We start from the raw sequence: 9,496 nt of genomic DNA, 5'->3' as shown, positions 1-9,496 counted from the left end.
TCTTACTCTTGTTTGCTTTTGCTATGAATAAGAACCTGTTTCTAAAATTTTTGTTCTTGAAAAGCCTCAGCACTTTATAAATGAATAAATTATTTTAAGAAGAGACACGTTGACATTGAAGATGAAGTGCATAGCCATGAACCATCTACCTCAACTTTAGAAGAAAATATTAATCTTGAACATTCCCTAATTGCAGAGAATCAATATTTAACAATAGAAACCATTTATATGGTGTGGATTAGCTTAGTTTCAGCCATTGTGGTCATTTGAGGAGTGAAACAGTGGATCGAAGATCTTTCTCTCTGTCTCTCCATCTCTCTGTAAATCTGCCTTTCCAATAAAAATAAATAAGTCTTTAAACAAAAATGAGTGAAAGTAAACAAATCTTCCATTTAGTGCGTGCCAAAATTGTGCCCAGTGGCAAAGAACAGAGCTTGCGATGGAAAATTTCAACATCTGTGATCCAGTTTATAAAGAATCACTTCAAAGAATTTTAATGGAACATGAAATATGACACCCCCGGTAAAATCCTGAAGAGAAGGCACAGTCAAATTCATAGCTCACAAAAGGCAGAAGTGGTCTGGCCCAAGCAAATATAGAACAGTAATGAGCAAAGATCATGACAATAATATTTTTGTGATAATCCATCTTGTTGTCTACTGATTTTCTGAAGATATAAAGATATTTCTAAAGATATAAAAATATCTTCTTCTTAGGAGAGTGTTTGGGCCCAGCAGCGTGGCCTAGCGGCTAAAGTCCTCTCCTTGAGCGTGCCGGGATCCCATATGGACACTGGTTCTAATCCCGGCAGCTCCACTTCAATTTAAAAAAAAAAATTCTTTAAAACACACTCATTTCTCTTCAGTTAATAACCTAAAAAAGTTTACATAGAGATGGTGAACATCTAAGGACCTTCAGTAATTTAGGGATGAAATAAATGGTGGATGTCATTACATTAAACATTATCCTGAATTTAGTGTTTCTTTAGCTAATGCTGACCAGTAAAATTCACATTATCTGTTTTTTTCCACGAGAGTTTTGTATTTTCCTCATATGTAAAAATATTTTTTTATTCCTTGTTTGGAATGAATTGGGTTGAATACTTAATTTGTTTATAACAGCCTTTTTTTTTTTTCAAAAACTGCATTTACACTTGTCCATTTTCCTTCTGAAACCTTTTCATTACTTTTGAAATGGAGCTGTTCCTGACAAATTTGTAAAGTTTGTGTTTTAAGTATTTTGAAGCCTATTTTTTTTTTTTTTTGACAAGCAGGGAGTGAGAGAGAGAAGGAGAAGAAAGAGAGAGAGATCTTCTATCTGATGCTTCAGCAATACTGACCATTTATTCATGGTTCTAAGTTGATTTTATTTAGAAGAATATTTAAATGTCGTAAGTGGAGGCATTGATGTTCTTGAGTACATTTGCAGTTAATTCCAATTGCACTTCAGTCTATTACCCTATGGCATCAAACTGGGGCTTTATAGATTCATTTTTATGATGTTAGTTTATTTTATAAAGATAAAAATTACTGTTTTTTTCTACTTGGCTAGCAATAGGTTTGGATATTTGATAATATTTTCGGTGGAGTTTTTGGTAAGCTTTTAAATAATTTTGAATTTAGTTATAAGATTTTTCCCATCATTGGCCCAGTTGTCTGTGTCATTCAAATTCTGTATCTTTTACCTTCTACTGAATACCTGGCCTGATAAATCTGTTATAATCTTGTACGATATTTGTAGAAGTGTGTCTTTGTTTTTGCTCATAGATTTTTTTTGCTATTCATATCAGTAGTGCGTGATGCAAGAAATCTTGAATTTTCTGAGCTCTTTACGTAATCTATTTGACCAATCTACTAATAAACTCATCAGAGGCATTGTTCATTTGTGTTAATGTGGTTTGGGATTTCTAACATTTCCTTTTCATTAAATTTCAACTCCTCTATCTACATTACTTATGTGTTTATTACGTCTTATTACTTTTTCCATTAAAATCGTTGTCACATTAGTTGTAATGAGCTTAAATTCCATTTGGCAATTCCAACACTTGTATTTGATATCCCAACACTCTCTTGAAAGGCGGACCTATCTCCCTGGGTAATGGCAAGAAAAGAAAGTAGTGCTTTTAAAGGAAAGCTTTATGTTAACTTGGTTAGGAGTTGGCTTGAATAATTTCTGTAACTATAAGAACCAAAGATTTCAAAATCTCCTGCATTTTCTACTTTTACCTTCCCTGTTAACTTTAAATGTTCCTCAGAGAGAATGTGTGTCTCTCAGCTGTAACTCACTGTTATCATATAGGCGCTCTCTGAGTGTGGTGGTTAAGGGTTGAGAAAGAGGAGCCTGAGTCTTTCAGTTGAATCTCTGACTGTTTGTAAGGAAGGGACTGCAAGGACTGAACTCACCATCTTTGGACTCAAGGTCACCTTGAGTGTCTGGAATGCCTGCTTACCCAGTACTGCCTTAAATCCCCTAGGTCTCATTCCCCCTGAATACCTGGTTACCCAGCACTACCATAAACCTAGCTCTCAGCCCCCTGAAGATCTACCTAAGTAAGCTTAGTGACCTTCAGGTTTGAAAGTGTGCCCTCCACCAATCCCCTGAGGCTTGTATTCCTTACAGCCACACCTGTCAATCCCGGCCCTCACACTCCCTATGCCCCTACCAAGAGGCCATAAAAGATGTCTCTCCCCTTTATTCTCCTTCTCTCTGTGTGCTCTCACTTGCTGCCTGCCTCAGGCTACCACCCAGAGTGCTCTCACTTGCTCTCTGCCTCAGGCTACCACCAAGGCTCACTTGCTGTGTTTGGCCTCTTGGGATTTGTGGGGAAAAGCTAACATTTTCAGTGGGGGTGCCTCTGATCTGTGACCCCCCCCCCAAGAGTGCTTCTCCTTGGGGAGCTTCTCCTTTCAGGTTGCACAGAAAGCTTGACCAAGGCTGAAGTCAGGTATATGTCCTTTCTCCCCACCTCTGAACAAGCTTGGACAAATCTTTTTTTTTCCCCCCAGGAGAATGCTCGGTGCGTTCACCAGGATTTCTCACCCCCTCATCTTGTCAGGAACCTGAGGATCTTTGTCCATTCTGCACTCTGATAACCTGTTGGGATTAAGGATGGACAGACAGGCCGTGGAGGACAGAGCCCTCTGGGCTGTCACACTCTCAGGTTAGTGCAGACTTGCTCCATAGTATTAGTCAAATCTACTGGCAAACCATCATTTGCCAGTTTATAACCCCAGGGCTTCTACTCCAGGCTGGCTGCCTTCAGCGGTTGGAATCTGGGTTTTCCTGCCTGTCCGGATTGCTGAGTGGAGGTTTGCCCTGCAAACTTAGTTCTCTGTGGGTCTGAAAAACATCGATTTTCATTTTGTCCAACTTTTCCTTGTAAGGACAGGAATGACAGTTTCTAAGACCTTGAGGTATTGGAGTGAATCAGAGGTCCCTTATCCAGTCTTTAACATTAGGAATACACTCTTGAGAGAACTTTATCTAATAATTTTAGAATTATATTTTAACTGATTTTTTTAAATGCCAGTGTTTGAAACAAAAATCTGCAGTCATCTCTTTTCATTCTTCAATATGAGTTTGTATTGTCCTTGTAGAAGGCACCCGGGTAGAGCTGTCCCATTGCTGCCCGGTACTGGCTGAAGTTTCACTTGTTATCTTTTCTTTGTAGTAAACAAAACAAAACAAAAAACTGACACTTGGTTTTCCAAATAGTGGTTTAACATCTGTTGTTTCTACTTTCTTTGGTAAGCCTTTATTCTATATAAAATGTTGTTGTTACTTTTATATTAAAAAATTCATCATTCTTTGGTAAATCCTTGATGTGTCTTCTTGTTGTATTGCTAGGATTCATTTTTATTTCTTTATTCATTTCTGGGGAATGTCCCACCCAGATGGGGAAAAACATATTTGTCGTAAGTTGGCTGGTAGACAATAATGTGGCAGGCCATGTCCCAAGATTCAAGTGGCCAGGTTTCTAAGCTCCTTCCGGACTAGACCAGCGAGTTCTGTTTCCCTCTTGGCTCCCCCTTCTGCTGGCAATGTCCCCTTTATAGGGACATAACAGAAAGAGCACAGTTATGTGGTCATGGAACAAATAGGAAATATTCCTCATGAATGTCATGACATGGCATATGATCTTCCAACTTTGACATGCGGCCTCTTCATCAGATGGCTGGATCTAGCACAATGAAAGTTGTCCCTTCCTTAAAGTTTCCACACTTTATTCTCATAAAAGTCCATTGGAAACAAATGAATGAGGTCTCCCTAAACTCTACCCTTTAGTTTCCAACCACCTCCATAACACACCCAGACACACACGCACACACACACACACACACGGAGTAATTGCCATAGAAGTGATTCTTAAAAGCAAGATTCCGGAGCTAGGGTAGTGATATCGCTGTAAAGCTGATGCTTGCGACAGCAGCCTCCCCTGTGGGCACTGGTTGATAGTCTGACTCTTCCACTTCCAATCCATCTTCTTGCCAATGTGCCTGGGAAAGCAGCAGAGGACCGCCCAAGTGCTTGAGGCCCTGACGTCCGTGTGGGAACCCAGAAAAAGCGCCTGGCCCCTGACTTTGGCCCAACCAAGGCTGTTGCAGCCATCTGGGAAGTGAATGAGTAGATAGAAGATCTCTCTGTTTTTCCAATGTTCGATTTTTTTTAAAGCATCATTCAATAGTGATGTAAGAAGTCATTTTTCTGAAATCTGTAGGCTATTTTTAAATTTTATTCATACTCTTGAATAAAAAAAAATCTTTCAACATGGCTCTTTTGTGTTGAAATCGCTTAAAGTACAGCAATATGTGCTAAAACATGACTGAAGAATTTTATACATTTTTACAAATAAACAAGATGCTCACTCAGAAACTAGTTCTAAGAGGAACATCCACACCAGTTGTACTAGAAGAATTCTCAATTATTGTCGTGTGTCTGATCATGCTGAAAAACTCTCAAATCAATCCTGCTCTATTTACTCGCAACATTGTTCTAATGAATTGTGAAGATGAAGAGACCTACTTTTTGAAGCATGTTTTTGTCTACTTGACAAAAATGCAAATGAATCTAAATTTGCTGAGTTTTGGTAAGCTGCTACCATCCATTTGCTTTTGACCCTAAATTCTGGCCTACTTACACTTTCTTCTCTTTTTTCATCTTTTTCTAGATCAATGCTCATGTGGAACCACACATGTGTTAAAAGCAGCAATCAAATGTCTACAGTGGAATTAATAAAACTGCACTAAATGTCATGTAGTATAATGTTTAAAGCATTCTTTGACTAGAGTAATAAAGCCACTTTTGCTTTTTGCTTTTTTTCTCAGTAACACTACTCCTGCTTTGGCATTTGCTTGAACATCTGATCTGGGTTTTCAGATGAAAACAATTAAAACCAATGGTATACATCCAATGGCATATATTGATAAAGATATAATGGTGATGGGTAAAGAATTATTTCCAGGAATTTTTATGCTTTTATGTAGATACTGTTATAACAGACAGATTAAAAACTAACTTTCTAGAGGATGTAGATTCAAGGCTCTTTTTAACGTTTTCCTCCGCTCTGTCTCTCTTCATATATATATGTGTGTGAGTGTGTGTGTGTGTGTGTGTGTGTAAATCAAACCAGTTTATTTATTTGAAAGGCAGAGTCAGAGAGAAAAGATTGACAGAATTTTCCTCTATTGATTCATTTTCCAAATGGCCGTAACAGCTAGGGCTGGATGAAGCCAAATTCAAGAGCCAAGAATTTCATCCAGGTCTCCACATAGGTGACTGGTGTCCACATTGTGGCCCATCCTCCATTGCTGTCCTGGTTGCATTAGCAGCGAGCTGGACAGAAAGTGAAGCCGCAGGAATGCAACCGTTGCAGAGAGACGATGCTGGCATTGCAGTTGGTGCTTAACCCACGTGAGCCACAAGGTTGGTCCCCACCATTTTTTATATTAGAAGCAAGAGAGTAAACATGTTGTCCTTAGGACATTTCAATATTTAATTCATTTGGAAATTTTCCAAAATTCTATGCACTTCACTTTTTTAAAAATTAGGTGGGTGATGTCATCTCCGGTTCTTTAATCCAGTGATATAAATGTATCTTCAGAAAACACTGTCAACACAAACCTAACTGTCGTATGCGAGTACGTTGATGAGTTTCATCCTTCCAGTGCCTGCTTCCTGTTCTGGCATCCAGCTGCTAATAACTCAGGGCTCTCAGGGTGCAGACACAGCAGGAGGAAGGACACGCCCCTTGGAAATGTTGCGTCATGTTAGAGTAGCCTTTCTTGTCAGTGCAATTTTTATTTTTATTTTTTGACTGCAAACACCATTGGATTAGAACCAGCTGTCAGTTGAGGGGGCAGATTCATTGGTACTCCAATTTAGAAATTAGGCTTTTTTTTTTCATTCCTCAAGTAATTTCGTAAATTAGTTATACAGTTATTTTAATCACAGCGTCCAAGGGAAGTTAATACAGCATGAAACTTGGATAATAATAGTGTGCTATGTTAGAATCACAATGTACTTTGAGATTGTCAGTGCGAATTCATTATATTGCATGCTTTATCTATTTTAATGAATTCTTTAGTATTTGGAAACAATTCTAAATTGACAGTGTTTTGTTCATCACGCCTCTTAAAGGAGCCTCTTCTAGGTCTCCCATGTAGGTGCAGGCTCCCAAGTCCTTGGGCCATTCTCGACTGCTTTCCCTGGCCATAACCAGGGAGCTGGATGGGAAGTGGGGCTGCCGGGATTAGAACCGGCGCCCATATGGGATCCTGGAGTGTTCAGGGCGAGGACTTTAGCCGCTAGGCCATGGCGCCGGGCCCTGGTTTTCTTTAACTTCTAAACACCAGTGAAAACCAACCATTTTTGTTCTTTGATATTTGACCTGCTTTCCAAAAGTTATGTCTTTTTTGTTTTATAACATAGATTATCAGTATAGTTCTCCTTTATAAGCATTTCAAGTCCAAATATTTATCCTGATTCAACGTAGGGGCTCCAAACAGAAAATCTCCATACATGAATAAACAGATAAATCAATAAATAATAAATAATGTGGGCAGTATTTTGTGGAGCTTAAGTAATTGGATGTTCATCCATTAAAAACTGTTCCTCTCTCCGTCCTGATGTGTGTGAATCAAACAACGTGCTGGCAGATACATGTGTAAGTCTGTCCTGCATTGCTAAGTAGCGCTCCGCGGAGCAAATCTCTCACAAACAAAAATCAAACAGCCTACATCAAGGGGTGATGGGAAAACCTGTTCACCTAGAGCCACTTATCCAAGCAAAGGGCTCCATCTGCAACAAGAACGAAGACACCATGGATTTACTGTGGGAGGGCATAGTTGACAGCTGGCTCCGTTGCACAAATTGGAGTTCAAGTCTCTGGTCAATCCCTTTGGAGGTTGGAAACCAGCTTCCAAGCTCCTCAGTGGCTAGGATTCTAGGCAAATGCTGAAGTTACAAACATTGCAGGAGTCTTTTCTCCGCCGTGGCCTTAGAAGGTCATTGGCTGTGGTCTTGGGAGGGGTGATTGTTTTGGCTGGTGATAATTCCGCTGGCTCCTTGAATGACTGTATCCCCTTTTGGTACCAGCACCGACCTCCTGGGCCCTTTCTTCCTCAACCCTTCTATGCCTTAGAGCGTCTGCTCTGCTCTCAGCTCCGTCCAGGGCCCCTGGGGGACGGTGTCGGCCCTGCCACCCTCCCTCTCTGGCTTGGGACACCTCTGCCCACCCCTGTCCCCCCGCGCGGTCCCCGCGGCGGCCCCGAGCGCGGCGCGCCACGGCGCAGGCTCCGCGGCCCGAGCAGGCGCGTCAGCCCCGGTGGTGGCGCGGGCTGCGGGGACGCGGCTGTCCCAGCTCTGCAGCCGCCGCACACCCCCCAACCGCAGCCACCTCGCCCCGGAGTCGCGGCCATCCGGGCTGGCGGCTGCAGGTGGCACGCCTCCGGGTAAGCGCTGGGGCGCCCCGAGGGGACGGAGGGTCGCGGTGGCCGGGGCGGTGGCGCGCTTGGGGGTCGGGCAGGGACGCCTCTGCGCAAGGAGCGGGTCAAGCCCGTGTGGCGGGGAGTACTGCGGGATGCGGGGCCAGGAGGCCAGGGCAGCGCTGCGCGGAGGAGGGCGCGCGGCGGAGCGGGACTGCTGCGGGCCTGGCCCAGGCGAGCTGGCTGTGCGCGGCGGGCGGGCGCAGGGCCGGGGTCGGCGGGTGGACGCAGGGAACCCTCCTGGCGTGGCTTGGAAAGATGTCCCAGTCAGTGCAGCTGTCCCCCCCAGGCAGGACGTGGGAAAGCTGAATGAAGATGGGAAACAGAGTGTGGCATTTTCTCCTTGTCTGCCCCTTGGGACCTTTGTTACGGCCCTGCCAATGTTCTTGGGGAAGGAGGTGGAGGTGGAACAAGTACCTGATGCTTGCTGGGGGGCAAAGGTGTCTGGCAGCAGGTGCCTCTGCGGCTGAGGGGTAAGCGAGCTTGGCCAAGGATGCCAGTTGGCAGGGGCTCGCGTGAGCCCTTCTTGCTGCCTTTAGTGTAAAAATTGGAGAAGCCCTTTCGGCTGGCCTTGATGTCGAGGGTGGGTTTGTTAAGGACCACCATGGGCTGCGGGGTGAGGAAAGAAGAATCCTGGGGGGGAAGGTGAGATGAAAACCTCTACAGAGCAGGGGCCGAGTTGGCAGGGTGAGATGACAATTCAGTTAACATGGAGTTGGCAGGTCTTTTACTTTGCAGAGCACAAGGGGAAATTTTTTTTTTTTTAATTTTGGAAATGAAGGATACAGAAGAGCCTCACGTTTCAATTATGACAGATGCCGGAAGGCATTTTAAGTACATCAAACTCTGTGGCAAGAATGTAATTCCCCTTTAAGCATAAACCATGTTATTGGCATGTCCCAGAGGTTGTTTAAGAGTGTGACCTCGGCTGTGTTATTCATGGACTATTACCTAGAACTTCTGCTGTAATCCTTTGGATGAGAAACGTTAGCATAGCATCAAGGTGTTTAGCATACTCCCAGGAAGAGGGGTTTGGCACAGCGGGGTAAATCGCTGTTTGGGACTCCTATCTCTGGAATTGAATCCTGCCTGGATTTCAGATCTAGATTCCCGCTGTGGCACACACTGAGAGGGCAACAGCCTTGGTCTGTCTGTTTGGGTCCCTGCCACCCTCATTGGAGACCTGGGTGGGGTTATGGCCGGCATTAAGGGCGTGAAGTGAACAAGCCCGGGAATCTCCCTGTCTGTGTCCTTGTCATTTGTGTCACTCTGCCTCTCAAATATTTTAGAAAAAACTATGGTTACTGTTTTTGAACAACTAGAACATAGAAATGTAAAACAAGTTATTTAAAAGATAATCATTTCAACACTGTGTTAAACGTCCTCCCCACTCTCTCTTTTTTTTTTTTTTTTAAAAAAAGATTTATTTATTTTTATTGGAAAGGCAGGTATACAGAGAGATACAGAAAGATCTTCCGTCCCCTGGTTCATTCCCCAAGTGTCCTCAATGGCTG

General features: G+C 43.0%; 1 protein-coding gene across 1 annotated transcript in view; it reads left to right on the top strand.

The window, feature by feature from the left end:
• The first annotated feature begins 7,835 nt into the window (after positions 1-7,835).
• Positions 7,836-9,496, top strand: part of GLRB (glycine receptor beta) — a 45,258-nt gene continuing 43,597 nt past the window's right edge. The window contains exon 1 of the mRNA XM_058657477.1: positions 7,836-7,949. The gene's annotated coding sequence lies outside the window, so the exon portion shown is untranslated. The remainder of the gene's footprint in view (positions 7,950-9,496) is intronic.

This window comes from Ochotona princeps, chromosome 32 (assembly GCF_030435755.1).
Source record: "Ochotona princeps isolate mOchPri1 chromosome 32, mOchPri1.hap1, whole genome shotgun sequence".
In the NCBI taxonomy this organism is placed as follows: Eukaryota; Metazoa; Chordata; class Mammalia; order Lagomorpha; family Ochotonidae; genus Ochotona; species Ochotona princeps.
This window is presented reverse-complemented; position numbering and strand designations above follow the sequence as displayed.